General features: G+C 40.4%; 1 long non-coding RNA gene across 1 annotated transcript; it reads right to left on the bottom strand.

Moving 5' to 3' along the window:
- Window positions 1-2498: 2498 nt before the first annotated feature.
- On the bottom strand, window positions 2499-23997 carry LOC116270545. Its single transcript, XR_004178619.1, has 4 exons — window positions 23217-23997; window positions 19668-22390; window positions 19357-19442; window positions 2499-2734 (listed from the first exon to the last, which is right to left on the bottom strand). It is a non-coding gene; the product is annotated as an uncharacterized LOC116270545 (long non-coding RNA).
- Window positions 23998-25987: the final 1990 nt, after the last annotated feature.

The raw sequence follows: 25987 nt of genomic DNA, 5'->3' as shown, positions 1-25987 counted from the left end.
TTGAAAGGGAATGCTGGGCGCAGTGGCTCATGCCTGTAATCCCAGCACTTTGGGAGGCCGAGGCAGGCGGATCACCTGAGGTCAGGAGTTCAAGACCAGTCTGGCCAACATGCGGAAACCCCGTCTCTACTACAAATAATAATAATAATAATAAATTAGCCAGGCATGGTGGCGGGAACCTGTAATCCCAGCTACTGGGAGGCTGAGGCAGGAGAATTGCTTGAACTCAGGAGGTGGAGGTTGCTGTGAGCCGAGATTGTGCCGCTGCACTCCAGCCTGGGCAACAGAGCAACACTCCGTCTCATAAATAAAAAATAATAAATAAATACATAAGAAAAAAGGAAAGGGAATGCAGGTGTGAATGCTTCAGGTTAGTCACCCAGCAAAATTAAACTGAAAAGTCCCCAAGCTCTTTGAACCAACTGCAAGGTTGTCAGCTTGTAGCCTGAAGTCCTCACGATCTACCCCATTACTTCATATCTCAAAAAGTCTTAACATGTGTTTTCCACAGTGATGGCCTCTCATTGGCCACCATAGCACTGTCTCTTCAGGGTAAAAAGGTTGTGTCACGCAGCTTAAAACCAGGACACATAGATGGTTACTTTGGCAGTGTTCTTATATAAACAGAAGAAGACAGCTGATAACATTAGTGACTTCCTGTGTCATCTCGTTTTTCTCGGGCGCTTGCTTCCCTGAGATTATTTATGTTTGCTGTATTAGTCCATGGCAACCGCTTAACACAGCTGCACCAAATGTCGTTCCCAGAAAGACCAGTTGCTTAGTCTCCTTGCCTGCATTCTATTTTGGGAGTGGCACGGACTTTTGGCAACGCCCAGTTGAGCTCTTGCCCACATCAAGTTATGAGCGGCGGCTTGTAAGAGAGTTTGCCCCTTGGCCTTGGTCTTTAGGAGAAAAAAATTCTCCTCACTTACCCACATGCCATCATTATTCATATTTAAATTTTAAAAGATTAAAAACAAGAAACATTTTTTTTCTGCACTAAGAAATCTAAAGTTTTAGGCCGGGCGCGGTGGCTCAAGCCTGTAATCCCAGCACTTTGGGAGGCCGAGACGGGCGGATCACAAGGTCAGGAGATTGAGACCATCCTGGTTAACACGGTGAAACCCCGTCTCACTAAAAAAAAAAATACAAAACTAGCTCGGGCGAGGTGGCAGGCGCCTGTAGTCCCAGCTACTCGGGGAGGCTGAGCTAGGAGAATGGTGTGAACCCGAGGCGGAGCTTGCAGTGGCTTTGAGATCTGCCACTGCACTCCAGCCTGGGCTACAGAGCTTATCTGGCCTTTGTAAAAAAAAAAAAAAAAAAAGAAATCTAAAGTTTTAAAAATCTCTAATAATGAACTGAGGTAATACATGCATTGATAAAATTGAAATAGTATAGAAAAACATAACTGATAAACTGATAAAACATAACTGATAAATAGCTGCCTCCATTTCACACTTCCTCACCTTAACAGCTCCTAGATCATCTTAGAAAACATTTCTATTTTTATTCCTGTTGGTTGCCTACAGAACTCTAAATAATATATTTTCACATCTCTTCTTTGACCTTTTTAAAAATCGGCTTCCCCCCTTTTTTTTTTTGAGATGGAGTCTCACTCTGTCACCCACACCGGACAGCAGTGGAGCCATCTCAGCTCACTGCAAGCTCCGCCTCCTGGGTTCACGCCATTCTCCTGCCTCGGCCTCCCAAGTAGCTGGGACTACAGGCGCCTGCCACCTTGCCTGGCTAATTTTTTTTTGTTGTTGTACTTTTAGTAGAGGCGGGGTTTCACCGTGTTAGCCAGGATGGTCTCAATCTCCTGACCTCGTGATTCGCCCACCTTGGCCTCCCAAAGTGCTTGGATTACAGGTATAAGCCACTGTGCCCAGCCTATTAAATATTTTACACTGTGATTTAATCTCTCTTGATAAACAAAATTCTAGACTCACATAGTTTTGGACTGGTACATTCTACACAAATTTTCCCATTGATCTTACAGAAAATAGAGGAGTAGTGAACACTTCTCAACTCATTTTATGATTAAAGTATTACCCAGACACCAAATCCAGAAGACATGATGAGCCAAGAAAACTATTCACCAACATATGTTGTGAACATAGTGGCAAAGAAACCCTTATCAAAAATTTAGCCAAACACATCCACTCACGCAGGCAAATTAGAATAATTTTTTTCTTTTTTTTGAGATGGAGTCTCACTCTGTCGCCCAGGCTGGAGAGCAGTGGTGCGATCTGGGGTCACCACTGCAAGCTCCGCCTCCCAGGTTCACACCATTCTCCTGCCTTAGCCTCCCGAGTAGCTGGGACTACAGGCACCGCCACCACACCCAGCTAATTTTTTGTACTTTTAGTAGAGAGGAGGTTTCACCGTGTTAGCCAGGATCGTCTTGATCTCCTGACCTCCTTATCTGCCTGCCTTGGCCTCCCAAAGTGCTGGGATTACAGGTGTGAGCCACCACGCCTGGCTTAAAATATTCAGCCTTTTTTTTTTTTTTAACACAGCTTTTTTGATGGATAATGTACATATCATAAAACTCACTTATTTAAGTGTGTAATGAATTTTAGTAAAGTTACAGAGTTGTACAAGCATTCCCACAGCCCAATTTTAGAGCATACCTATCACTTCAGAAGATCCCTCTTGGCCACTTGCAGTGATTTCACTCTTCAGTCCCAGCCACAGGCAATTTCTAATTTCTCTGCTGGTTCTATAGATTTGCCTGTTGTAGACATTTCATAAAAATGGAATAACCAGTCAAATTCAGACAATATTTACTGACCTTCTGATACAAAACATAAAGGTTTATCTTGCTTATAGAACTGCCTTTCCCTGTCTCCATTTTCCCCAATTTTTGGTAATTATATATTATTTTAAAAATTGCTATGTCAGCTTTTTTTTTTTTTTTTTAGATGGAGTCTTGCTCTGTCACCCAGGTTAGGATGCAGTGGTGTGATCCCAGCTCATTGCAACCTCTACTTCCTGGGTTCAAGTGATTCTCCTGCCTCAGCCTCCTGAGTAGCTGGAACTACAGACACACACCACTGCACCCAGTTAATTTTTGTATTTTTAGTAGAGACGGGGTTTCGCCATGTTGGCCAGGCTGGTCTCAAACTCCTAGCCTCAAGTGATCCACCCACTTTGGCCTCCCAAAGTGCTGGGATTACAGGTGTGAGCCACCACACCCGGCCTATGTTGGCTATTTTTGTCATTTGAAGCAATATATTCCTTCTATTTATGTGTGTATGTTGTTCCATAGGCTTCTATCAACGTCTTTTGCCTCCCTTGCTCCATATAAAATGCCTTACAATCCTCCCTCTTTTCCCCTACCCTTTTTCACAGAAAAACTGTGAATCACTGCTAGGACTTTATTGTTATGAAAGCCAATAATATTTTATCTTTTATTCTACAACTACAATTAAGTCTTACATGTCTGTAAGTTGATTCTAAAAGTAGAAAACTAAGAGCAGTCTTTATGATTTTTGTCTACATTGCTCAATGTAGAGCCAGGGCCATGCCAGGATGCCATTTCTTTCCCTCCGTGTCCTGTGATTTTCACTCTGAATTGGAGGGTATTGCTTCAATGTTTTCTAACATTTTTTGCTGCTGATAAGAAAACTCTGCTGCAGTCTAGCTCCTATTCCTTAGCTGCTGGGCTGTTTTTTACCTTTGGAAGATTTTTATGATCTTCCATTTATTGTTAGTTACTGTTCTGAAATTTCACAAAGATCCATTTCAGTCCTCTTTATTTTATCCTGCTTGGAATTCAATACCAAGACATAACATTTTTAGTTCTGAGAAAAGTTTTTTTAAAATGATTTTACAAAAATCACACACAGACACACAAATGATTTCCCTTTCTTCATTTCTCTGCTCCCTTTTAAAAACTCCTGCTCGTCTAATATTAGATATCCTGGATTACTTCTTTCTTGTAGTTTTTAAAAAATATTTTCCTATCTCACTCAGTCTTTACTTTTTCACCTTGTTTAAGTTATTTTTATCAACTTGAAAATAATTTCTTTGAAAGATTTTTTTGGGGGAAGCAATCATATTTTTCATTTCCAAAAAACTTTTCTGTTCTCTGATCTCGTTTCAAGACATTCTGTCCTGGTTTTTAGGTTTTAAATGAAAAATTACTTGAATCAGATAAATTATTTAAATTCTTCTTTGTCATCTCTAATGACTCAGTTCAATTTTCTTTTAAAAAATTCTTTTCTGGGGGGCTGGGGAGGTGGCTCACACCTGTAATCCCAGAACTTTGGGAAGCCATGGTGGGCAGATCACCTGAGGTCAGGAGTTTGAGACCAGCTTGGCCAACATGGCAAAACCCCATCTCTACTAAAAATATAAAAATTAGCTGGGCGTGGTGGCAGGCACCTGTAATCTCAGCTACTCGGGAGGCTAAGGTATGAGAATCACTTCAACCTGGGAGGTGGAGATTTCAGTGAGCAGAAATCACACCATTGCACTCCAGCCTTGACATGAGACCAAGACTATGTCTCCAAAAAAAAAAAAGTCTCTTCTGTTATCGGAATATTTTTCTTTTGTCTGTTTTTTTCTTCTTCTTCTTCTCTTCAAGGTCACTTGGTCTGTTTACTTTCTTTTTTCTGGTTTTTTTTTTTTTTTTTTTGAGATGGAGTCTCACTCCCATCACACAGGCTGGAGTGCAGTGGCACAATCTTGGCTCACTGCAACCTCCACCCTCCTGGGTTCAAGCGATTCTCCTGCCTCAGCCTCCTGAGTAGCTGGGATTACAGGCATGCATCACCACGCCTGGCTAATTTTTGTATTTTCAGTAGAGATTTGGTTTTGCCATGTTGGTCAGGCTGGTCTCGAACTCCTGACCTCAGGTGATCCACCTGCCTTGGCCTCCCAAAGTGCTGGGATTACAGAAGTGAGCCACTACACTCCACCTGACTTTTTTCTGAATTTGTTAATTTGTTTGCTGATCCTTTGTTTTGTTTTTCAAGGTCTTAAAAACTTTTCTTTTGAGCTATTGACAGCTTTAACAATTTAGTACACTCCTGTGAACAAAATTTGGAGCACATTTGTTTCTCTCTACCTGATTTCCCCAGAACTGTAAACTACTTGTGAGTATTCTTAACTTAGGACAACACAGTTATTTGCATAAGTGCAGTAAGAATCTGTTTTCATTTGTAACAGGATGCAATTGTAGAAACTGGTTGTTTTACCAAGGCTTTGACTGGAATGATGTGCTTTCCTTTAAGGAATCAAACTTGACTTATAGAGCCAATAAGACCTTGGAAAAACTAGCATCATATTTTGTGTACACAGTCCCTGTATAGGGTTTCTGACCCATGGTAAGTAAAGAATGTCACTTACTGACAGGCACAGAAGTCTCAGGTTTATCTTGAAACCTGGAGAAGAGAAAATTTCACCCAACTCATGGGTATTTGATGGCACAATCCATGGCTGGGCTGGGCTTTAAGAAGTCCTATCGGCCGGGCGCGGTGGCTCAAGCCTGTAATCCCAGCACTTTGGGAGGCCGAGGCGGGTGGATCACGAGGTCAGGAGATCGAGACCATCCTGGCTAACATGGTGAAACCCCGTCTCTACTAAAAATACAAAAAACTAGCCGGGCGTGGTGGCGGGCGCCTGTAGTCCCAGCTACTCGGAGGCTGAGGTGGGAGAATGACGGGAACCCGGGAGGTGGAGCTTGCAGTGAGCCGAGATCGCGCCACTGCACTCCAGCCTGGGCGACAGAGCGAGACTCCGTCTCAAAAAAAAAAAAAAAGAAGTCCTATCTGAGATTCCCCTTATGGAACAAAGTTCCATCAAAGCCAATTTAAAAGCCTATGTAAAAATAATAATTATTCTTGCTGCACTGCATACAAATATTTAGGCCAAGTATAATAAGCAAACCAACCCTACCATGATTTGTCTTTAGTAAAATGGGGAACTGGAGAGAGAAAAAAATTATTTCAAAATAATTGTATATCTGTTATTAGATTCCAGTCCTGCCTAATGTTTTTTCCAATTTTTATTATTTTCTACGGTTTGGACCAAATTCTAATTTTTCTTGGCTACAAGTCTTCAAAATAATGTTTTCAATTTTTTTTTCCATCTCTTTTTCATTTTTCCTAATTTGAAGTCACTGAAAACGAAGTCGTGCTTCTTTAAAACCCTGCAAGCCGAAGACAGACAACTTAAACTCTGGAAGAAAATAACAGTAACCTGTTTACATACATAAGACCCTTTCACACCTGCCTACTAATGTATGGACTTCAGAGTAATGTGGCCCATATCAATTATTATTATTATTATTTTTTGAGACAGGGTATCACTCTGTCACCCAGGCTGGAGTGCAGTGGCATGATCTTGGCTCACTGAAACCTCCACCTCATGGGTTCAAGCGATTCTCCTTCCTCAGTCTCCCGAGTAACTGGGATTACAGGCACATGCCACCACACCCAGCTAATTTTGTAGCTTTTAGTAGAGACAGGGTTACATCGTGTTGGCCAGGCTGGTCTCAAACTCCTGACCTCAAGTGATCCACCCGCCTTGGCCTCCCAAAGTGCTGGGATTATGGGCATGAGCCACCACTCGTGGCCTGGATTGTTATTTTGTGTGTTTTTTTTCCCCTTCCTCCCCTCTATTTTCTCTTCACAGGACTCAAGACTTCGAAACCTGCTAAAAATGAGCTTTCCAGACCTACCCATCTAGGAATAAACCATCTCAGCCCTGAGAGATCTGATGAAACCTGAGACCAGAGATTCATTTTCTTGTAAAATGCTTTCTCCAAAAGACTTTGCAAAGAAAAGGGGGAAATGTGAAAGGAAAATACCTTGGGCTCTTTCAAGCTGGGAACTGCCCAGGGCAAATCGGCCTCCCATTCTCATTCTATTCAAGTCATCCCTTAGCTCACAGAGATAGATGCATATTCTGACTGCCTTCTTTGAAAAGACTTATCAGAAACTCTAAAGAATGCAACCGTATCTGTCTCTTACCTATCTGTGACCTGGAAGCCCCTGGGGAGGGTTGGGGCAGGAAACCTTGCTTTGAGCTGTCTCCGCCTTTCTGGACAGAACAATGTACTTCTTACATATCAATTGATGGTTCATGTCTTCCTAAAATGTACAAAACCAAGCTGTGCCCCAACCACCTCGGGAAAATATCATCAGGACTTCCTGAGGCTATGTCATGGGCACATCCTCAACCTTGGCAAAATAAACTTGCTAAATTAACTGAGACCAGTCTCAGATTTTCGAGATTCACACTCCTATGCAAGGAAGGAAGGCAAATGTTTTCTAATGCCACATGAAATTAAAGCACAAAATGAAACTTGGACGCTTGAAAGAACAGTCTTTCTATAAGTTATTGTGACATGCTCCATAATTTATTGACAACAGAGTTGGTGATGATATTGATATTGCACTGTCAAAATTTATCACCAAACATCTTTACATTTGATAAAAGATTGTGAATTTTTGTTTTCTATCAGGAGAAGACAACTTATCGGAAATTGTCATGGATCCAGAATCCATTTCTTTCATCAAAAGCTAATTTAAACTTAACTATAATTTAACAGATAAATTATTGAATTTGACTACTAATGAATAGTTGAAGATGAATTTAGAAATACAGTATCATTTACATTACTTTGAATGAAAGTTTAAAAATGAATATTCTGAGCTTAATAACATGTTTAAAAATCTCTTCTTCCACCTTATCAACATAATTCTGTGAGGCTAGTTTTGTACAATGTAGGTTATAAAAACAAAACATTAAAACAGGTGACATGAGTAAAAATGGCAGATGAAGAACATCCAACATTTTGTTCCTTCCTAAGACTAATGAAAAGACTGGCAAAGAAAAGCAGAATCCATTTGTTCAACTATCTTGGCATCAACCAAAGACTTTCAGCCATCCAGGGAGCATTTATTCAAGAAGAATATCTGAATCTTGGTAAGAACTGCAATCTTTATGACATTTTAAACTTACCTTAGGCCCATCTCCCACTCTTCAGCACAGAAATAAGCCTAGAAAAATAACAACTGCATCCCAGTACAGAAGATCGGAACAGAGCTGGAGCTCTTTCAAAGCCTCAGTCCCAAAGAACTGACACTGTTTGATCCATCCTTAGAAGTCTCCACTGAAAAGGCACATTTTTACTTGATGTGGCTTGAACTTGCCAAGTGTAAAAGTCTCTCCCAGGGGTTAAGTGGTATTTATTGAAAATAATTTTAGGCAAGTCTTTTAACTATGAGGCTGCATGAGATGAATGATAGGGCAAACAATAGACTAAGAAGATTAAAGGGAAAAGCTGAGGCATAAGATGTCTGTCAGAGCTTTGAAATGCTCTGACATACTCCTGAGAATCTGGAAGGTCACGGGCATACATAGACCTGTGGGCAGTCTGAAGAAAGAGCTGAGAAGGCCTAAGCTCTCACTTCTTGGTGACCTTGAGGTTCTACACAAGCAGAAAGTAAAGGCTAAAACAGCATTGTGAACTGCTTGGTGGAGTGTTAAAGGTATGACCCAACATATATGTAGTAAGCCATGGCAAAGATTTAGAAGTTTATTGGTTCCAGCATTTAAGGAAATCTCTGTTCAATCATTAGATGTCCAATCACTAAGCTAATTGATACTCCCATGACCACACATAAAAACAATACATACTTTATAGAATTAGTTCAGAAAAGTCATGAAATAAATAAAAACAACATTTAACAGTAAGCAGCAATAACAAAATTGGGCAGGGAAGAATATGATTTTCAGACTTGCAATATTATATTATTTTAAATGTCAAATTTTCAACATAAAACTGTGAGACACACAAAGATATGTCCCATACACACACAAACGGAAGGTAATTGATAGAAGCTGGCCCTAAGAGGCCCCAATGTTGTGCTTACTAGACAGAGAGTAAAATTAGCTATTTAAACATATGTTCAAAGAGTTAAAGGAAACTATGTCTGAAGAGCTGAAGCAAAGAATGACGTATTTGTCCATTTTCACAGTGCTCTAAAGATACTACCTGAGACTGGGTAATTTACAAACAAAGGAGATTTTATTGACTCACAGTTCCACATGGCTGAGGAGGCCTCAGGTAACTTAGAATTATGGCAGAAGGGGAAGCAGGCACCTTCTTCACAGGCCAGCAGGAGAGTGAGTGAGAGACACAGCAATGGAAGAACCGTCACACACTTATAAAACCATCAGATCTCACGAGGACTTTCTCACTATCATGCAAATAGCATGGGGGAACTGCCCCCATAATCCAATCACCTCCCACCAGGTCCCTCCCTTGACACATGGGGATTACAATTTGAGATGTGATTTGGGTCGTGACACAGAGTCAAACCATATCAAATGATAACCGTGTTTTACCAAATAAAGAATAAAAATGGGTCAAAATTATTTTAAAAATAGTAATTCTGGAGTTGAAAGCTAGAATAAGTGAACTGAAAACTAAACCATAGGCACCTAATAGCACATTTGATCAGGAGGATAAAAACAATCAACAAACTTGAAGATAGATTAACTGAGATTATCTGGTCTGAGGAACAGAAAGAAGAAACAGGCAGGAAAATGATTAGAGACTTGTGGGACACTATGAAATATATCAACATATGCATAATGGAATCCTATAAGGAGAGGTGAGAGAAAGTTTCAGAAAGATTACTTGATGAAATAATGGCCAAAGCTCCCTAAACTTGATGAAAAACACTAATATATACATTTAAAAAGATCAGTAAACTCAAAGTATGATAAACTGAGAGAGATCCACACTGAGTCACATTATAATCAAACTGTTGAAAGACAAAGACAAAGAGAGAATCTTAAAAGCAGTGAGAGAGAAGGGACTTGACCTGTATAATGGATCCTCAATAAGATTAACAGTTTCTCATTAGAAAGCATGGAGGCCAGAAGGCAGTGGTATGGCGTATTCAAAGCACTGAAAGAAAATAGCTGCCAACCAAGAATTCTATATCCACAAAACCATCTTTCAAAAATGAAACAGAAATTAAGACATTTCTAAATAACAAAAGCTGAGAGGACTTGTCACTAGGATACCTATCCTACACGAAATACTAAAAGGAGCCCTTTAGGCTGGACTTAAAGGAGAGTAAGCAGTAACTTAGGTCTACATGAAGAAATAAAAGAAATAATAAAGGTAAACAACATACAGATGAATATTAAAAATAAATAGTATAAGTGTATTTTTTGCTTGTAATTCATTTCCTTCTCCTATCTGTTTTAAGAGACAGCTGCATAAAGCAATAATTATAAATCCTTGTGGACAAGCACATAATGTATAAAGATGTAATTTGTGATGATAACGGCATACAGGAAGGGTAAAAAAAAAGCTATACAGGAACAAAGTTCTGTAGACTACTGGAGTTAAATGGTATCATTTGATTTAGATAAGATTGTTATTAAGTAAGTTATTAGTAGTAATTTCCAGGGTAACCACTAAGAAAGAAAACACAAAAATGTAGCAAAAGAAATGAGAGAATTAAAACACTATATCAGAAAATATCTATGTAACACAAAGGAAGCCAGTAATGGAGAAATGTAGAAACAAAAGACATAAAAAGGTAGAAAAAAAACAGTAAAATGGCAGATGTTAATCCTAATTTATTATTAATTACATTAAATATAAAGTAACTACATATTCTAATAAAAAAGCAGAGATTGGAAAAAAGATATTTTTATTTAAATTTTTTTCCTTCTTTCTTTTTTTTTTTTTAAATAAAGCATCTGTCTACAAGCTAGAAAGATTTTTTTTAATGACCCAACTATACACTGTCTACAAAAGACACACTTTAGATTCAAGGACATAAATAGATTGAATGATCAAGAACAGAAAAAGATACACTATGCAAACAATAATAAAAACAGAGATGGAGTTACTATAACTGATATGTGGTTAGATAGATTTTAAAACAAAAATTATGACTAAAGACAAAGAAGGGCATTTTATAATGAAAAAACGTTATTCAACAAGAATATATAATAATTATATGCATACATGTACCTAAAAGAGCAGCTCCCAAATACATGAACAGAAACTGACAGACTTGAAGAGAGAACTATTTCATGTATTTTGGAGCTCTTCTCTTAGGTAATAATAATAGTTGGATATATCAATACCTTACTTTCTATAGTTGATAGAACAACTAGGCAGTATGTCAGCAAGGAAACAGAAAACTTGAAAAACACTATAAGTAAACTAAACCCCATAGACATCTATATCACTACCTGACAACAGAAGAATACAAACTCTTCTTAAGTACTTTGGAACAGTCTCCAGTATAGATGATATTTTACAACGTAAAACAAGTCTCAGTAAAACTAAAAGGATTGAAAACATAAAGTATATGTTCTCTGACCAAAATGGAATGAAACTAAAAATCATAACTGAAAGAAATTTGGAAAATTCACAAATATGTCAACACACTTTAAATAGTAAGTAAAACAATAAATCAAAAGAAATTAAAGCATAATTTGGGATGAATGAAAATAAAAACACAATGTACGAAAATGTATGGCATGCAGTTAAAGCAGTACATAGAAGGGAAATGCACAGTTGTAAATGTGTACATTTAAAAAAAAGAGGATGGGCCAGGCACGGAGGCTCAGGCCTGTAATCCCAGCACTTTGGGAGGCCAAAGCAGGTGGATCACGAGGTCAGGAGATCCACACCATCCTAGCTAACACGGTGAAACCCCATCTCTACTAAAAATACAAAAAATTAGCCGGGAGTGGTGGCAGGCGCCTGTGGTCCCAGCTACTCGGGAGGCTGAGGCAGGAGAAAGGCGTGAACCTGGGAGGCGGAGCTTGCAGTGAGCTGAGATCGCACCACTGCACTTCAGCCTGGGTGACAGAGCGAGACTCTGTCTCAAATAAAAATAATAAAAAATAAAAAGAGGGCCAGGCACGGTGGCTCATGCCTGTAATCCCAACACTTTGGGAAGCCAAGGCGAGTGGATCACCTGAGGTCAGGAGTTCAACACCAGCCTGACCAAATGGAGAAACCCCATCTCTACAAAAAATACAAAATTAGCTGGGTATGGTGGCATATGCCTGTAATCCCAGCTACTTGGGAGGCTGAGGCAGGAGAATTGCTTGAACCAGGGAAGCGAAGGTTGTGGTGAGCCAAGATCGTGCCATTGCACTCCAGCCTGGGCAACAAGAGCAAAACTCCATAGGAAAGAAAGGAAAGAAAGAAAGAGAACTTAAATCAATAGCTTAACATTCAATCTTAAGACATGGGGAAAAGAAAAGTAAACTAAACCAAAGCAAGCAGAAGAAATGAAATAATAAAGATAAGAGCAGAAATTAGCAAAAGACAAAAGAGAAATACAATAGAGAAGTTTAACAGAATAAAAAGTTGGTTCTTTGAAAAGAGGAACAAAATTGACAAAGTTTATCTAGATTCACCAAGAAAAAAGAGAGAAGACTCAAATTACTGAAACTGGAAATGAATGAGGGGACATTCCTATGAACCTTACATAAATAAAAGGGATTATAAGGCAATAGTATGAATAATTGTATGCTAAAAAATTTAGATACTCTAGAAGAAACAAATTCCTAGAAATACACAAACTACAAAGACTGACTCAATAAGAAACAGAAAATCAGAGTAGACCTAAAATAACTAAAAGAATTAAATAAGTAATTGGAAAACTTCCCAAAGAAAATCTGAGGCCCAGATGAGTTCACTAGTGAAGTCTACCAAATGTTTAAAGAAGAATTAAAAATAGGACAGGAGGAAATACTTTTTAACTCATTCTATGAGGCCAGTATTATCTTGATATCCAAACTAGGGAAACATAACACAAGAAAAGAAAACAGTAGACTAGTATCTTTTATGAGTACAGATGTGAAAATCTTTAACAAAATAGTAGCAAACCAAACCAAGCAGTATATAAATGCATTATACATTATGACCAGATAGGATTTATCTCAGGAATGCAATGGTGCTTCAACAAACACAATCAATCAATGCTACATACTACATTAATATAATGAAGAAAAAGAACCCATATGATCACCTCAATTGACTCAGGAGAAGCATTTGAGAAAATCACACCCTTTCATGATGAAAAATACTCAACAAACTGGGGACTGAAAGGAATGTTTTCATCCTGATAAAGGGCATCTGTGAAAAATCCACAGTTGACATCATACTTAATGGTGAAAGACTGAAACAAAACACTGTACTAGAAATTATACCCAGGGCAATTAGACAAGAAAATAAAAGGCATCCACAGTGGAAAGGAAAATCTAAACTATCTGTATTTGCAGATGATATAACTTACATATAGAAAACCTAAAGAATCCACATGACAGCTAATGAGTGAGTTCAGCAAATATGTAGGATATAATATCAAAATTTACAAATCAATTGTATTATGCATTAGCAATGAACTGCCCAAAAATGAAATTGAGAAAATAATTCTATTTATAATAAAATCAAAAGTAATAAAATACTTAAGGTATGATTTTAACAAAAGAAGTATAAGATTTATTCATTGAAAACTATAAAATATTGTTAAATTACAGAGGTGTAAATAAATGTAAGGACATCCATGTTCATGGATCAAAATACTTAATATTGTTAAGATGGGAATACTCACCAAGTTGGTGTACAGTTTCAATGCAATCACTATCAAAATCTCTACTGATTTTTTTTTTGCAGAAATTGATAGGCAGAGATTGCAGTGAGCCGAGATAGCACAATTACAGTTTGAGGTTGCAGTGAGCTATAATTGCACTGCTATACTCTAGCCTGGGCAACAGAGCGAGACCCTGTATCTTGAAAGAAACAACAAAACACACATAAAAAAAAAAAACTACTAAATTTAAAAAGAGCCCAAAGTATAAGACTCTTAAGTGAAAATGTGTGTAAATCTTCATCATTTAGGCATTGGTTTCCTAGATATGATCTCAGTAATGCCTAAGTAAACAAAGACAAAAATAGACAAATCGGATTACATCAGCATCACAGACTCTTGTGCATTAAAGGACACTATCAAGAGACTGTCCTAAAGAAAAGAAAACCCACAGAATGAAATAAAGTATTTGCAAACCATGCATCTCATAGGCATCTAGTATCTAAAATATATTAATGAAGATCTCTAACAACAGTAAAAAAAAAAAAAAACCCATTAAAAAATGAGCAAATGATTTGAACAGACATTTCTCCAAAGAAGACATACAAATGGCAACCAGGTATTTGAAAAGGTGCTCAACATCATTGATCATCAGAGAAATGCAAATCAAAACTACAATGAGATATCATTTCAGACACACTAGAATGACTATAATAATAATTTTTAAAAGGGAAATAAATATTGGCAAGGATGTGGAAAAATTGGAACTCTAATAAATTGCCAGTGGGTATATAAAATGGCACAACCATTGTGGAAAACAGTTAGCTAGTTCCTAAGAAAGTTAAACATATAGTTCTCATATAACCCAGCAATTCAATTCCTAGGGATATAGCCAAGAAAATGAAAATGTATGTTCACACAAAAGCTTACATTTTAATGTTCACAGCAGCATTATTCATAATAGCTAAAAAGTGGAAACAACTCAATTGTCCACTAACAGATGAATGAATAAATTGTGATCTATCTACACAAAAAAAATGCTATTCAGCCAGAAAAAGGAATGAATTACTAACACATTCTACCATGTGGATGAACCTTGAAAACACTATGCTGAGTAAAAAAAGTCAGACAAAAGAGGCTACATGTTGTAGCCTTTTACTCCATTTATATGAAATGTTCAGAATGGGCAAAACTATAAAGAAACAAAACAACCGGGCGCGGTGGCTCAAGCCTGTAATCCCAGCACTTTGGGAGGCCGAGACGGGCGGATCACGAGGTCAGGAGTTCGAGACCATCCTGGCTAACACGGTGAAACCCCGTCTCTACTAAAAAATACGAAAAACTAGCCGGGCGAGGTGGCAGGCGCCTGTAGTCCCAGCTACTCGGGAGGCTGAGGCAGGAGAATGGCGTAAAAACCCTGGAGGCGGAGCTTGCAGTGAGCTGAGATCCGGCCACTGCACTCCAGCCTGGGCGACACAGCGAGACTCCGTCTCAAAAAAAAAAAAAAAAAAAGAAACAAAACAGATTAGGAAGCGTTCAGGGCTGGGCAGGGAGACTGGGCAATGGCTACCCACGAGTATGGGATCTCCATTTGGGGTGATGAAAACGTCCTGGAATTAGTGCTTTTGGTTGTACACCTTGTGAATATGATATACTGAGAACCACTGAATTGTACACTTTAATTTTTTGGCGGGGGGATGGAGTTTCTCTCTTGTTGCCCAGGCTGAAGTGCAGTGGCACAATTTTGGGTCACTGCAACCTCCGCCTCCCGGGTTCAAGCGATTCTCCTGCCTCAGCCTCTCAAGTAGCTGAGATTACAGGCATGCGCCACCTGCCCGGCTAATTTTGTAATTTTAGTAGAGATGGGGTTTCACCATGTTGGCCAGCCTGGTCTCGAATTCCTGACTTCAAGTGATCCACCCGCCTCGGTTTCCCAAAGTGCTAGGATTACAGGCATGAGCCACTGCGCCCGGCCAATTGTACACTTTAAAATGATAATTTTATGGTATGTGAATTGTTTCTTTAAAAACAAGGGAAAAAATACATAGAAACAGTTTAGACATGCATTATCTTCTGTGAATGGCATTGTCAACAATCCAACATAGATCAAATTAATTAAGAAACAAGAATCAGGCTCATTTTTTACAATAAAAACTTTTGATATTTTTATACATGCTGTTTATTCAAAACTTACAGGTTTTCTATATGGGAATTATAATTCCCTTCATAACCTTTAGTTTCAATGGTAGGATGACACGAATATTTTAACGTAACAATGACTGTCTACTTCAATTGCCTATACACACACTTTCAGTAAGTATGGACCATTTTTGTAATTCTTGCCTTTTTTCTATTTTAAATTTGTGCTGATAACACTGATTGAAATATAATCTTTTGTGTAGGGGCTGGGCACGGTGGCTCACGCCTGTAATCCCAGCACTTTGGGAGGCCGAGGCAGGCAGATCATGAGGTCAGGAGATTAGGAGATTGAGACCATCCTGGCTAACATGGTGAAACCTCGTCTCTACTGAAAATACAAAAAATTAGCCAGGCATAGTGGCGGCGCCTGCAGTCCCAGCTACTCGGGAGGCTGAGGCAGGAGAATGGCGTGAACCCGGGAGGCGGAGCTTGCAGTGAGCTGAGATAGTGCCACTGCACTCCAGTCTGGGTGACAGAGCAGGACTCTGTCTCAGAAAATAAAAAAAAAAAAGAAAAGAAATATAATCTTTTGTCTCTTGAGTCTGGTAATAAAACATTGGCACTTGTATTTTTTGTGTGTCTTTGCTTTTTAAATTTTATTTTTCCAGTAATTTATTTTTATTATATTTTAAAAAGTAACCTTCTGCAATGGATTCGAAATTTTAACACAAGAGCTGGTCCTTCACTACAGATGCTTTGAGAAGCACTTGTACGGGGCCCCTGGGTATGGACGGAGTACTCTGTAATAAATGATCTACAACAGAAAATTTAGGCCGGGCGCGGTGGCTCAAGCCTGTAATCCCAGCACTTTGGGAGGCCGAGACGGGTGGATCACGAGGTCAGGAGATCGAGACCATCCTGGCGAACACGGTGAAACCCCGTCTCTACTAAAAAATACAAAAAACTAGCCGGGCGAGGTGGCGGGCGCCTGTGGTCCCAGCTACTCGGGAGGCTGAGGCAGGAGAATGGCGTAAGCCCGAGAGGCGGAGCTTGCAGTGAGCCGAGATCGCGCCACTGCACTCCAGCCTGGGCGACAGAGCGAGACTCCGTCTCAATAAAAAAAAAAAAAAAAGAAAGAAAGAAAATTTACATCTTCCTAGGTAAATGTGTGAAATTTCTTCATTCTTTATCTTTTGTAACAGTGGCATTGGCCTTCCAGATGTTCTGGAAGAGTGGGAAGGGCAGGGGTGACTGGCAGGGCTGTGACATAGTGGCGTACATATTCTATCATTCCCCCTGTTTCTCTCCTTCTCTTTTAGGTCTCCATAGAGGAGGCTGGCTCCTTCTTACAGAGCCTCCAACAACGATTCTATTCTGGGCTTCAGCATCCTTCTCTTGCCTGTACATTAGCTTTCTTACTTTTCTTTTTTTTTTTTTTTTTTGAGACAGAGTGTTGCTCTGTCACCCAGGCTGGAGTGCAGTGGTGCGATCTTGGCTCACCGCAACCTCCGCCTCCTGTGTTCAAGCAATTCTTCTGCTTCAGGCCCCCGAGTAGCTGGGACTACAGTCACACTCCATCGTGCCTGGCTAATTTTTGTATTTTTAGTAGAGATGGGGTTTTACCACATTGGTCAGGCTGGTCTCGAACTCCTGACCTTAGGCGATCAACCCACCTTGGCCTCCCAAAGTGCTGGGATTACAGGCGTGAGCCACTGCGCCCAGCCTGTGCATCAGCTCTCTGTCCTCTGGAAATTTGTTGAAACTTCTTGTTTAGTGATACCCTTCCAGGCTTTTGTTGCGTGAGTTTATTCCTCTTTGTATTTCTACATGGTCATTTCACTGGGGTCTCAGGAGGGACACGAGGTGAACACATATGTTCAGTATGTCATCCTGAACTACAATAGCCAGGTTTTGGTTATGGAAAATAATAATGCTGAATGTTTTTTTGTCTGAGCATACATTTTCATTTCTCTGTGTAGATATTTAGAAGTGGTTGTGTTTAACTTACTGAGTATCTGACAAATTGTTTTCCGAAGTGACTGTATCTTTTTTACATTCTCGCCAGCAATGTGTGAGGATTCCAGTTCCTCTAAAGCTTTACCAGAATTTGATATTTTCAGTTTTTCCGGTTAGAGACGTTTTAGTGTATGTGTCATAGTATCTCAGTATGGTTTTAGTTCGCATTTCTCTAAGCACTGAAAATGTTGAGCAACTTTTCATATGCTTATTTGCTATCATAATATATTCTTTGGTGAATTATCTGTTCATATCTTTTGCTGAACATTTTGAATTGTCTTTTTTTAATAGAATGATAAGAGTTCTCTATTCTGATGCAAGTCTTTTTTCAGACACATGATTTGCAAATATTTAGTCTCAGCTTGAGACTAAACTTCGCATTTTCTTTTTTCTTTTCTTTTTATTTTTCTTGAGACGGAGTCTCACTCTGTATCCCAGGTATTACAATAATAAATTTCCCAATATTAAACCGTTCTTCAATTCCTAAAGTAAATTCTGTTTAGCCTACCCTTTAAATATACGGTTAAAATATTTTTATAATATTTTATGATTTTATATCTATATTCATGAAAAGATTATAGCTTCACATCTTTTTAAAGGTTTTTATCTTTTGTTATTAAGATTATTCTTGCTTCATAAAATGAACTCAATAATTGTTTGTTTTTTCTCTATGTTTTACTACAGCCTGAATAGCCTATGAATGATGTATTACCACAGAATTTAAAGGCATTTACTTGTAAAGCCACTTAAGACTAAAATCATGGTTCTCAAATCTAACTGCATATTAAAATCACCTGGAGAGCTTAAAAAATCTCAGTGCACGGGCCACACGCCTGATGAAGGAATTCAGAATCTCTGATGTAAGGATTTTTAAATGCAGAATAAAATGAAAGGCTCAATAGTTTATAAAGTTTGTGCTAGATCTAATATCTTCTGGTTTTGTCTGTAACTGGTCCAGTAGTAAATATTGATTCATCTGTAAGCTTTCTGACATCAACTAATGGTGTCCATAGCAATAGAACTACAAGCTAGTTTCTCTGCCTTTATCTTACTTTAATTGTACACCAAACTAATAAGGTAAAGCACGTAATATGATAACTATTTTAAAAGCAAATAAAATAAACTGTGGAAGGTTAAGTGGCAAAGCCTCTTGACTCCCATCACTTTGGCATTTCAATCAATAATAGAGTCTAAAGACCAAACAATAAAACAATGGTTAACATAGAAAAAAAGAAACACAAGTTCATTAACTAACCAGGAGATCTTATTTCCAAAGAGTAAATCTGATTACATTGTTCCTGTTTAAAACCCTTCAATGGCTTCCTTATGCCTAAAGGAAAAAAAAATCCAAATTCCTTTGTGTGGCATAAGAGGTTCTTTGTGTAACACAAGATCGGGCCCCTCATCACCTCTCCAGTCGTATTTCTCAAAAGGCCTCTCTTGCTTCCTATACTCAGTCATGCAAAATGTTCTGCAATTCTCTGAATGCTCTGGCTTTGCTTTTCCTTTTTGTGCCCATGCCTGTGCCCAAGTTATTTGCTTTTTCTGAAAGATCCATCTTTCAAAACCTTCTTTTCCCTCCCTCCAACCCTGTTGACCAACTTACCTTTTAAAGTCTGATTCAGTTTCAGGGCCATCTCCTCTGAGACCTTCCTTCCTGACTGCTTCTTGAGTTCCCCTATAAAACAGTGACTGCCCAAAGAGCAGAGACAGTTTGTAAATCATTCTATTCATGCTGCCTAGAACAAAGCCACACTTGTGTTTAATAAAGGTTTATCAAATGAATGAAGACTGGTCACCATTAGTCTTGACCCCTTCTATTTGAAATATGTGAAATACACAAAGTAAAAGATAATTTCTGATAGGGGCTGATATCAGGAACTGTAAGAGATCTGTCCACTGAACCCAAGGTCTTACCTATTAAATCTCTACTGTTGCCAGTCTGCGCCCCTGGATTTTCAAGGGGCTCCGTGGAATTGGGAGGCTGATGAAGCTGGTGACCACCCTCCTGTAAGCGTGCTGTTTTGGTGATTCCAGTGCTTACTCCTTTCCTCAAATGTGGTCATAAGAAGTCAGGAAAGTCAATATGCTTTCACTAGGAAAAAAGGAGGAAAGCCTGCTTTAATTGGCTGTTACATTTTTGATGAGGCGAAAATTCAAACAAAATTATGACCATAAGGACTATAATTGTTCTTTCCTGTTAATAACCTTAGTTAGCCAATTGGATTGTGAGTGTGTGGCATGCTTGTATTGTGTACGTGAGTAGGGAATGCACGTGCGTTAAAGTTCACATGTGCTTAAGAGCTTAGACACACCCGCAATTTGCAAGACAGCTTCACGTCCTGATGGGCTAAAGCTGTGTAAGAAACCTGAGCTGTAATTTCTCCACACAAATTTACATCCTGGGGTGCTCACTTCATCCTGTGGTCTGTATGCTCTGTGACTACACACCTGGCTGAGAACAGAATTAATGATGAGAAATGTGCCTGCTTCTCTGCATAAAAGATGATGTCTGAGTAGAAGGTCGCCAAGGGAGGATTAAGAGCAAGAATGCAAGAATGTGCTCAGGAATCCGTGCGTGAGATGATGAGCTTGTGAGCTGATGTTGATTCTGTGCGGTTTCCAGTGTCTTCTTCATAGGCAAGATTTTCTTGCTCTTCATTCAGCCTCTAATGTTTTAAGCAAAGATTTTTTAAAAGATCTAACAGGAAACAAGGAGCTGCAGTGAAACTTGGGCAGTCAGTTTGAATCTGAATAAATATTTGTCAGATTGGAGAAGTGCTGAAAGCATTAAGATACTTGGAGATTTCTCTTTTTCTTTGGCAAGAAGCATGACTGGGACAGGTAAGGGCTATGAATTCTTCCGGATCACGCCCTCCCATGATGATCTCTCCTTTGAATTTGCACTTTGTAGTCTGACACAGATTAGTGCTTCCTAGTCCTCTGACTGTAACACATGCCTCAGTTTCCCTTCTCCGATAAGATTGGGATATCTTTGGGTGTAGAAAAAAAACCAGATGATCCTTTTTTTTGTAGCCCAGCAAGTTCCAGGAACATTAGAAACTGATTAGAAACTGGTACACAAGTGTTACTTGCTTAATTTATTACAAATCCTTTAAAAATGAGGTAATGACTATCATTTAAAAATAAAAGCAAACTGTGAAGAACTTCTCTCTTCCTGTTAGTGGAGACTTTCCACAGATTTTTTTTTTTTTAATGGAATGGGGAGGCAGTGGGCACGTTGAGTTTTCAATTGAGTATTTTGCTGTAAAGAACTTTAGAGGAGAGGAAAAAAGAAAACGCAAAGCCAAACAAAGCTGGTATTTTTCAAGTGCTCATTTAATTTCAAAACCACAGTGTCTTTCATTGATTTTTTACCTTTAAAAAGACAGCAATGCCCATCTGCTCAAAATCCCATCCAGAGATGAAATTATGAATTAAAGCTGTGTTACATATGTACAGTTGAGACATCCTCTGTTTGTGCACTGGGCCTGCCAGATGACACGCTGAAACAGCCTGGGGTCTGTGCTTGGGGTGCTGCCAAGGGAGCAGATACACAGCTGATGAAAATCATCCATCATTTCAAATCAGAGGTGCTCTATTCCTGCAGACTCCTGTTATGAACAATCTCATTTGATCTTATATTGAAACAAGCTGTCTTCAACACTCAGGCCTGGCCCCAGGCACAATGAGGCAGATGGAATAGGAATCGCTCATTCCATGCCTGCATTTGCCGGAATCCTAGGATTTCATCAGAAGTTTGCTTGTGTGAGCCTAGCCTGACAGGATCAACTTCACTGAGTTGTGCTTCAATATCAGTTCTTATCTCCTTCAATTTGCGCAAAAACTCTCATGGAGGATAGTGTTCATCATTTTTTCACTTAAAGTCATATATATGAGTCTTTATATAGAGCGATTCTTTTTAGATTCAGTTTCTGGGAAAAAAATTAAAAAGTCACATGATCTTTCTGTCTGCTAATGATATTATGCACGTTGCTCTTGTCTCTATTTTTGCCTTGGCCTCCAGGAAGCTCAGAGCCACATTTTACACTCAATTACAGAAATAACATTACATGCTAGTATTACCATATTTGTGATACTCTTTTCTGTTGATCCTTACTTTCCATTTCCATTCTTCTTTTATTAAGCCTGACACATTTTTTGTTGTAAGCTATATCAAAATCATTTTGGAGAAAGGCCAGGCTTATATAAATGATAAAGCATAACCATCTTTTATTTCCCAGCTAAGTGGTTTGTGTTTTACAGTATATACTTTTAGAAGAAATAGACTGTTTCTTTAAAACAGATGAGAATCAAATATCTTGCTTCTTCATGAAGTTAACCATGGTTATATCATCCACATTGATACAGAAGCCTGATAAAAGATCAGAATTGCGTTTGATAACCAGGTTTCTCTTACGCATTCTCAGCAGCTTTCAGTCTCTTAAGTTTTTAGTCTTCTTTATTTACTACATTAATCTTGAAAGTAAACACGGTTCTTATCTAAAATTAATATTATAAGATTAAAAGAATTTATTATAAAATAATCTATTTAATCTTTTAATATTTAAAATATATTAAATAAACTTACAAAGACAACAGCAGCTAAGGTAGAATGGCCATGACTGAATAGAGAAAAACTGTAATAAAATAAAATAAAATAAATAAAATAAGGGAATGTATCCGTGAAATGTTAAGAAAGGCACTAGCCCAAATAATCAGTACTGAGACTCCACCTTGGGTTTGCTTTAAAGCCTCTAGGATGAAGCTGATGGCTGCCCAGTCATCTCAAGGGTCAGCACCGTCCCTTAGGAGCTTACAGTTGAAGTCGACTAGGCAACTCCTAGCCTTGGGCAGACGCTGAAACTCAGCACTTACACAGAGGACTGATGTTATAACTCGGAATACAGACTCCTCAGTTTCCTTTGATACTTTTTTTCTGGGGGCCACTCACATCCGTCTTCTGTCTTCTTTCATGATCCTGTCTTAACAATCATGTAAACTGAATCCTTTATCAGACACCCAAGGGAGACGGACTTTGTCAATTACTGGTGGAGGGAGTGTCGTAAAGAAGCTATCCCTGAAAACAAGAGTGACCCGGCAGGCTTCACGAAGCCTTCACGAAGCCAGAGGGCAGGGGACATCCACTCTCACTCAGGACACCCTTGGGGCACTCTGCGCATCGCCCTGCACAGCTGCAACTAGTTAAGCCCTTCTGGGCACCATGTGTTTCCGTGACCTGCGCTTCCTGTGTCTTGTACTCAGAATTTTTTCCCGTCACATCACATGATCCTGCAGTTTAGGGACAATGCTGACTTTTCCTCTGCCATCCTCCACAGCACACAGTGGGGCTCCTGCCACGCTGGGCCTTCTTGTGTCCTGGCTGAGCTGTGGACGCCCCCGCTCTCCCACTGGATCCTCCTGGGTCAGGGAAGGATTCTTTGGAGAAATGATCAGCGTCCTTACCCACCACCTGTGCGCCTCGGGCAACTGGAGTTCTCAAGCTCCAAGGCCTTCGTTTTCTCAGCTGTAAAATGAAGGGACTGCAGCAGCCTCCTGTTTAGAAGTATCCCACCTGAGTTTATATCAGAATAATCAGAGAGAGATATGTATATATATCTTTTTACATTTTTAAAATGTTATTTCCCCCCAAACCATGTCAGCTTTAAGTGGGGAAATGAATTTTTAAAAAATGATGTGGCTGTGCCCTCCAGTGGCTGAGCGTGAAGTCACCAGGCTGTTTAGGTGACAGCAGGGCTCGCAGGAAAGCGCAGGCCGGGCTACACCCCGAAGGACCAAGGTGGGTCTAAAGATAGGTAAATCTGCTATTCCGGAAAACACCGAATCGCCGTGTAGACCGGTCGCCAAGTATAACTGCGAGTCCCAAGGCGTCACCAGCATGGGCATCCCAGCCCCGGTGCTTCGAGTCCTGCTTCTGCTTGGCTATCGGGAAAGGGACGGCTTCGGGGCCACTTCCAGGCTCTCAACACGCGGCCGCGGCTCTTCCCTCTCCAGCGGGAGAGAAGCCGCAGAGGCCTGGCCGCTGCTGCCCACTCCCGACACCCGCCGGTCCGCCCCTCCGGCTCCGCTGCAGGGCCGGGGCGCCCACAGGCGGCAGCCGTCAGCCCGCGCCCAGAGGAAGCCAGGCCGCCCCGGCCCCCCGCGCGCAGACGCAGCTGCGCCCCCAGCGGGGTGGGTCGCGGGACAGCAGCGCACGCAGCCCGCTTCCCGCTTCCCGCTCCCCGCTCCCCGCTCCCCGCTCCCCGCTTCCCGCTTCCCGCTTCCGCTCGCTCCCCCGCGGGCCCGGCTGGATCGTCAGGTTTGCCGCAGGCCGAACTGGAGGAATAAACGCAAAGCCCCAGCCCCTCGTGAATTGCAGGACCCGCCTCACGTGCAGGGTGTTCCCGCTGATTTCCGGACTCCTTGCAGGCAAAACAATGAGTGAACTGACAGTGAAGGCGGAAGGACTTACCTAAGTTATACAATGATAAATAAATGGCAGATGAAAAATGGGACCTTTGGTTTCTAGTCAATGTCTAGATAACTTCCTCAGGAAGCGATTCGGCAGATGCAGGCCCAGGTAGCGAGGAGAATGGCCCCTTAGCCAGCTCTTAGGGTTCCCTGAGGGCTGAGCTAGGAGGGAGAGAGGGAGAGAAAAGGTTAAAGACCCTTCCGGTCCTTAGCATCACCCCGAATGAACGTTTACCGAGCACTTACTTTATAAAGAGCACTGTGGGCCGGGCGCGGGGGCTCACGCCTGTAATCCCAGCACTTTGGGAGACCGAGACGGGCGAATCACGAGGTCAGGAGATCGAGACCATCCTGGCTAACACGGTGAAACCCCGTCTCTACTAAGAAATACAAAAAACTAGCCGGGCGAGGTGGCGGGCGCCTGTAGTCCCAGCTACACGGGAGGCTGAGGCAGGAGAATGGCGGGAACCCGGGAGGCGGAGCTTGCAGTGAGCTGAGATCCGGCCACTGCACTCCAACCTGGGTGACAGAGCGAGACTCCGTCTCAAAAAAAAAAAAAAAAAAAAAAAGAGAGCACTGTGATCGATGCTGGGGAATATTCAGAGGAATAAATAAGGCAATCTCATTTTCCAGGTCTACATCCACTGGAAGGGTCCCCTCCTGCAGGGACTCGGTACTGGTCAGCCACTGCGCCTTGGCTTTCGGTTCTGAAACATGCTGTAGAGTTCAGACATGTTTTCTGCCTCCAAGAGATTTATATGCCAGCAAAGGAAAAAAGACACATACATAAGGAGATAAATAATAGGCAAGATATTTTTTGAAAAGTAGTTGGGGTAAAAATACACATAACAACATTTACCATCTTAATCATCTGTATGTGTCCCGTTCAGCAGTGTTAAGAACATCCACACCATTGTGCAGCCACACTCCAGAACACTTTTCATCTTGTAAAGCTGAAACTCCATACTCATAAAACAACATTTTCCCGTTCCCCTTCCCCTAGCCCCTGAAAAACCATCATTCTACAGATGCTCCTTGACTTATGATGGGGTTAGGTCCAGATGAACCCATCATCGAAAGCTGACAATGCATTCCATGCCCCTAACCTACTGAACATCACAGCTTAGCCCAGCCTACCTTAAACGTGCTCAGAACACTTACATTAACCACTTACATTACATTGGGCAAAATCACCTAACATAAAGCTTACTTTCCAATAAAGTACAAAACATCCCGTGTAATGTATTAAATACTGTACTAAAAGGGAAAAGCTGTAATAGTAAGTACTCAGTAAATGCTCAGAATGGTTCTATGGTGTATTAGTCTGTTCTCACACTGCTAATACAGACATATGGGAGACTGGGTACTTTATAAAGCAAAGACGTTTAATTGACTCACAGTTGCACATGGCTGAGGAGGCCTCACAATTATGGCAGAAGGCAAAGGAAGAGCGAAGTCACATCTTACATGGTGGCAGGCGGGCAAGACAGAGCTTGTGCAGGGGAACTCCCATTTATAAAACCATTAGATACCATGAGACTTACTACCACGAGAACAGTATGGTGGAAACTGCCCCCATGATTCAGTTATCTCCACGCTTGACATGTGGGGATTATTACAATTCAAGGTGAGATTTCGTGGGGACACAGCCAAACCATTTCATATGGATACTCAAAGTACAGTTACTACTGAATGCATACCGATTTTTCACCATTGTAAAGTCACAAAGCCATCTTACGTTAGAAATGGTCTGTACTTTGTCTCTA

The sequence above is a fragment of the Papio anubis genome, chromosome 15 (assembly GCF_008728515.1).
Source record: "Papio anubis isolate 15944 chromosome 15, Panubis1.0, whole genome shotgun sequence".
NCBI lineage: Eukaryota > Metazoa > Chordata > Mammalia > Primates > Cercopithecidae > Papio > Papio anubis.
Note: the sequence above shows the minus strand (reverse complement) of the source record. Positions and strands in the feature narration are given on the sequence as shown.